The sequence below is a fragment of the Schistocerca nitens genome, chromosome 1 (genome assembly GCF_023898315.1).
Source record: "Schistocerca nitens isolate TAMUIC-IGC-003100 chromosome 1, iqSchNite1.1, whole genome shotgun sequence".
In the NCBI taxonomy this organism is placed as follows: Eukaryota; Metazoa; Arthropoda; class Insecta; order Orthoptera; family Acrididae; genus Schistocerca; species Schistocerca nitens.
Window position 1 is genome coordinate 1,095,292,989 of NC_064614.1, and position 5,625 is coordinate 1,095,298,613.

The 5,625-nt window shown below is 45.0% G+C and overlaps 1 pseudogene; it reads right to left on the bottom strand.

The window, feature by feature from the left end:
• Positions 1-4,850: 4,850 nt before the first annotated feature.
• On the bottom strand, positions 4,851-4,968 carry LOC126209152 (5S ribosomal RNA; annotated as a pseudogene).
• Positions 4,969-5,625: the final 657 nt, after the last annotated feature.

Sequence of the window (5,625 nt, forward strand, 5' to 3'; positions counted from 1 at the left end):
GCTTCTATTGCTGCTGGTTTTCAGTTTCGTTTGTTTACCTTTTCCTAAGACACAGACCGGGCGCTAATGACCGTAGCAGTTTTGCGCCCTAAAACCATAACACCAACAAAAAATCTCGACTGCTAGTGATACGAGGCCGTTGAGATCCAGCACGGCTACCCCGCTGAACCTCCCGATTCCATATTCTGCTAACTGTCATTGGATCTCGATCAACGCGAGAAGCAATGTCGCGATACGATAAACCGCAATCGCGATAGGCTACGATCCGAACTTTATCAAAGTCGGAAACGTGTTGGTACGCATTTCTCCTCCTTACACGAGGTATCACAACAACATTTCACCAGTCAACGCCGGTCAATTGCTGTTTGTGTATGAGAAATCGGTTGGAAACTCTCCTCATGTCAGCACGTTGTAGGTGTCGCCACCGGCGCCAACCTTGTATGAATGCTCTGAAAAGCTAATCATTTGCATATCACAGCATCTTCTTCCTGTCGGTTAAATTTCGCGTCTTTAGCACATCATCTTTGTGGTGTAGCAATTTTAATGGCCAGTAGTGTACTTCTCCTCAGACACTCCAGGCTTGTGCAACACACTGAGTCATAATACCCACGGGAGGCCAACTTTTACGACACCAGTGATGATCAAAAAGTCTGCGGACTGCCACCTGGTACCTCCATCTGTTAGATGGAACACCAACAATAGTTTCACATGCCATCAGTTCATGAGATATTGTGGAAAGTTTTGGGATTCGACACTAGCTTAGAATCTGATGAGGAAAAACTTTACGCTACCATCTCTCCTCCCCATGCCGACCAGTCTCTGATGGTGACTTTGCTTCTGCAAGTAAGATTCAAACCAGCTACGCAGAAAACTAACAAAGTGCCGGTAGACCTGCTGATAAGTGGTTTGGGAGCAGCCTTTTGATTTAAATTGCAGCACATACTTTGGCGGGAAGTCCCATTATTCTTTAATTATAACACACTGGCGATCAATTGCTGGAAACACTCGTAACATCTACATATGAGAGCTGTTCTGAAAGTAAGGTCCGATGGGGCGCGAAATGGAAACTACAGTGAAAGTCCTATGAAGCTTTGCACAGGTGTGCTGGGCAGCTTGTCTAATATGCCTGTGGATCGCGTCGCGTAGCTCTATTCAGTTCTGAGCGCACAGTGAGCACGTAGAGCTACCTAGCAGCAGCCGGCCGTGGTGGCCGAGCGGTTCTAGGCGCTCAGTCCGGAACCGCGCGACTGCTACGGTCGCAGGTTCGAAACCTGCCTCGGGCATGGATGTGTGTGACGTCCTTAGGTTAGTTAGGTTTAAGTAGTTCTAAGTTCTAGGGGACTGATGACCACAGCTGTTACGTCCCATAGTGCTCAGAGCCATTTTTTTAGCTATCTAGCAAAGTGTCTCCCACCAAATATGAGGGCCTGTTGAGAGATACCGTCTGATGACATGCAGCCCACATAACATAACTGTCGTACGTTTCCTTCTTCAAGACAGTTATGGGTCGCACTCTGCCGGGGCAATGAACATGCCCCTGCAGCGTTTTCGATGAGATGCGTTTGGTCACCCACATTACAGCCCCTTAATTGGCTCCCGATGATTTTCATCTCTGCTCACATGATTCGCTGGCTATAAGACAACATCTTGGAATAGATAAAGTGCTGCAGACGAGTGTAGAGAACGGACGGAAAGTGGCTGTCTTCTATGGCGAGGATATTGGAATGTTGGTACAATGCTACGACAAATCTCTTTGCCGGGCACAAGCAACTTGTCGTAACGAATTCGTTGTGCCAGTGTTAAATGGCCTTTCTTGTTGGTAGCTTCTTACCTTATTTGGTTCTAAACATCCGTTGAACAGCTGTAGCACACTTGTTTTTGTCAAACTCCTACACATAGAAAGCTCGCTCCGCACCTGAACTCGCCATGTTTGCTACTAGCGCTGTCTATCGGCAAATTACCAAACTACGCTGAGGCGGTATACACGAAAAAAAACTTTCAGGGTTTCTCTTCAAAATGACATACGTATGATATCTGTACAATGTTTGGTTCGTGCAATAAATAATTGAAAGTGTTCCCAGAGATAATGTACACCATGTATAAAGAATTTGGGGGCCGTAGTCGACAGTGACAGAACAGTGCAAGTAAAAGAGTGAAGGAGACAGTACCAGCGGGATAGAAATAAAGAGTGGGTGAAAGCTAGTGATGATGAGAGAGAGAGAGAGAGAGAGAGTCTATGGAAATAACAACGAGGAAGACAGAGATAGCAACAGTGAGAAGAGACAGCAGCAGTTGAAAGATATTGAGATAGCAGCAGTAAGAAAGAACAATAGGGACACAGGAGAGCCGGCCGCGGTGACCGTGCGGTTCTGGCGCTGCAGTCCGGAACCGCGGGACTGCTACGGTCGCAGGTTCGAATCCTGCCTCGGGCATGGGTGTGTGTGATGTCCTTAGGTTAGTTAGGTTTAAGTAGTTCTAAGTTCTAGGGGACTTATGACCTAATATGTTGAGTCCCATAGTGCTCAGAGCCATTTGAACCATTTGACACAGGAGAGGAGAGAGTAGTAGTAGGACAGAATGGAGGAGACTGTGGTTGTGATCAAAATGGTTCAAATGGCTCTGAGCACTATGGGACTTAACTGCTGAGGTCATCAGTCCTCTAGAACTTAGAACTACTTAAACCTAACTAACCTAAGAACATCACACACACCCATGCCCGAGGCAGGATTCGAACCTGCGAACGTAGCGGGCGCGCGGGTCCAGACTGTAGCGCCTAGGACCGCTCGGCCACTCCAGCCGGCCTGTGGTTGTGTGACAGGAGACAGTGACAGAGAGACGCAAAAAGATAATGACTATCAGTTGGGCTGACTCAGTGAGTGAGAACGGGCAAGGGGGCGTGGATGGGGATGAGCGAATTATGGCGATGGAGGAATGGGTGTGAGCGAGTTACAGTTAGGGAAGCTTGTGGAAGTGAGAGGTGAGGTGCGTATTAAAAAGAGCGCGAATATGTTTGCATGCCTAAATTTTTGGGAGAATTTTAAAGGTGCTTAGGAAGGTGGAATCAATCAGTCTTTCCATAAACATGAGCATTTAATTATAACAAAAGCGATACTGGTATTTTAGTTGTGAATAACCGGTATTTTTCTGGTATTTGTTTGGCGTCAGTTATAACAGGAATTTTTATTTGTTTACTAATAACCGAGTAAAAAACCGAAACATGAATTAGCCATAGCAGCAGCGCTAAATTTTTTTCGTTTTTAAATACGTCTCTTTTTAAAAAGGAATAATTTTCATTCATAAAATTTGCATTGGTTTGAAGCACAGCTTATTATAGAAATGGAAAAAGCGACCTGTGTTATTTTAAAACAATAATAATGACAATAATAATAATAATAATTTTAATAAAACAGGCAAGACTTGCCCCCATCTGCTGTGTATGGTAATTTCTCGTTGTCGTAGCTGGACATCTGTTGTATTGCAGGCTGGCACCAAGCCTAGTGTGGAACTATTTTTAAGAAGTGACAGAGCAATGACTCGCTTTAAACAATTAAATATTTGTTTGCTATTTCTATGAAATAATAAAAGATGAACGCGGCATATCAGCTACGCCACCATGAAAAGTGCGATAAGCAATCACATTACGAATATCGATACACTCCAACCCAGCAGCCCGTACCGTCATTACAACAGCATCAATAAACCAACCATTACTATTTCTAAATGCATCATTATTACTAATACTAAAACGAAAATTACAGCCTACAAAAACAGGTGTGTCATCAAGCAGATTGGTAGAACCAACGCCTTTCAGTTTATTTTTCGCGACGCTTGCTCCAGTGCTACTCTTCACTTCCATGTTTGAAATTGCACCTTGAAAACAGACAAATTACCACGAAAAACAGAATTCTTCTACCTCACTTTTCACTCTCTACCACTGACTATTCGTAATGCCCAAATAATGATATGATCACAGATTAAAACATGATTTTTGAGCAGTTTCCAAAAAGTGGAATCAATAGGAGAATACTGGTGATTTCTTGTAATATTCAAGCACTTATCAGTTTTCGAACAAAGCAATGAACGACGGACAGACTAAGTTTTCTTTTGTTTGCCTATTTAATTTAATATTTTGATTCTGTGTAAAAATTATTCAGATTTTGTTCGATTTCTACGTTTATTACTGGAAATAATAGGAATAAAAAACGGAAAATCACTTATTTCAGAAACCTATTATTTATTCAGGTTTAACTGATGTGCAAAAAGACCTATATAACTGGAAACCTGTTATTTCAGCGATAATCGCCATCCCTAGCTGCTTGGTTCCTTCCAGTTATTCTTCTGGGTTCCTATTTCTATTTCATGCATAATATCTCGACCTCAACCTCAACGAAACGAGTACGCACGACAACAAAACTCGCAGCAACAGACGCGCCGACAATGGTTCGCCCAACAACGGTGGAGACAGGAATGGAACCACGTCGCGTTTTGGGACGAATTCTGGTTTTACACACTATCACTACGACCGTTTCCGCGTGAGAAAGATCAGAGGAGAACAAACGTTGGCAGACTGCACTCGTCACCATTATACAGGCATATCGCATGAAGATATGGAGTGTCACTGGGTACACAACAAGGTCACCTCTGGTATGCACTCCGTCTTCAGGCCACAAGTGGCCCATCGGGACCATCCGACCGCCGTGTCATCCTCGGCTGAGGATGTGGATAGAAGGGGCGTGTGGTCAGCACACCGCTCTCCCGGTCGTTATGATGGTTTTCTGTGACCGGAGCCGCTACTATTCGGTCGAGTAGCTCCTCAAATGGCATCACGAGGCTGAGTGCACCCCGAAAAATGGCAAAAGCACATGGCGCCCTGGATGGTTACCTATCCAAGTGCCGGCCACGCCCGACAGCGCTTAACTTCGGTGATCCGACGGGAACCGGTGTATCCACTGCGGCAAGGCCGTTGCCTTCCTCTGGTATGCATAGGTGATAATTTGGACAGTAGCAATAACAGTTCTGACGTGCTGCGGCCAGTGCCCATAATCTTTTTTTGAGGTCTCTGTCACATTATTTTTCAACAAGATAAGGCAAGACAGTCAGAAACCACCCACTGAAAACTTATGGTCATCGGTCGCGGAGAAACTGGCATGGCACCACACGTCAGCCTCTGTGATTGATAAACCCGGAGTTGGATCAGCACGCAATGACGTACCTGTATATGTTGCGCAAGTTCTGTTCGACTCGATGCTGTAGGGAATCCGTGATCGCTTAATCAGAGATAAACACAGTTTGTCTCACAAAGGTCGATAGTAAGTAGAATCGATTGTCAAGTGCCGCGTGCGCTAAGTGATTATGTTAGTAGTCTGGGCATAGCAGTAGGTCAGCGAGCAAATCGTGGTTGGAATGGCGGGAGAAAGTATCCCGTGATGTCGTATCGGCTGAGAGTATCCCCACCGTCGCGACGTAAAACATTATCCCAGATTCATGACAAGTGATATTACTGGCGAGTGTTCACAAAGTTTATATAGTCTGCTGAAAATCCGCGTTCGCTTCAGCCGCGCCGGCCTCACATTCGATTGTAGTGCCGATTGTGTGTGCTAACTAATGTTACAGCGTGTGGCGATA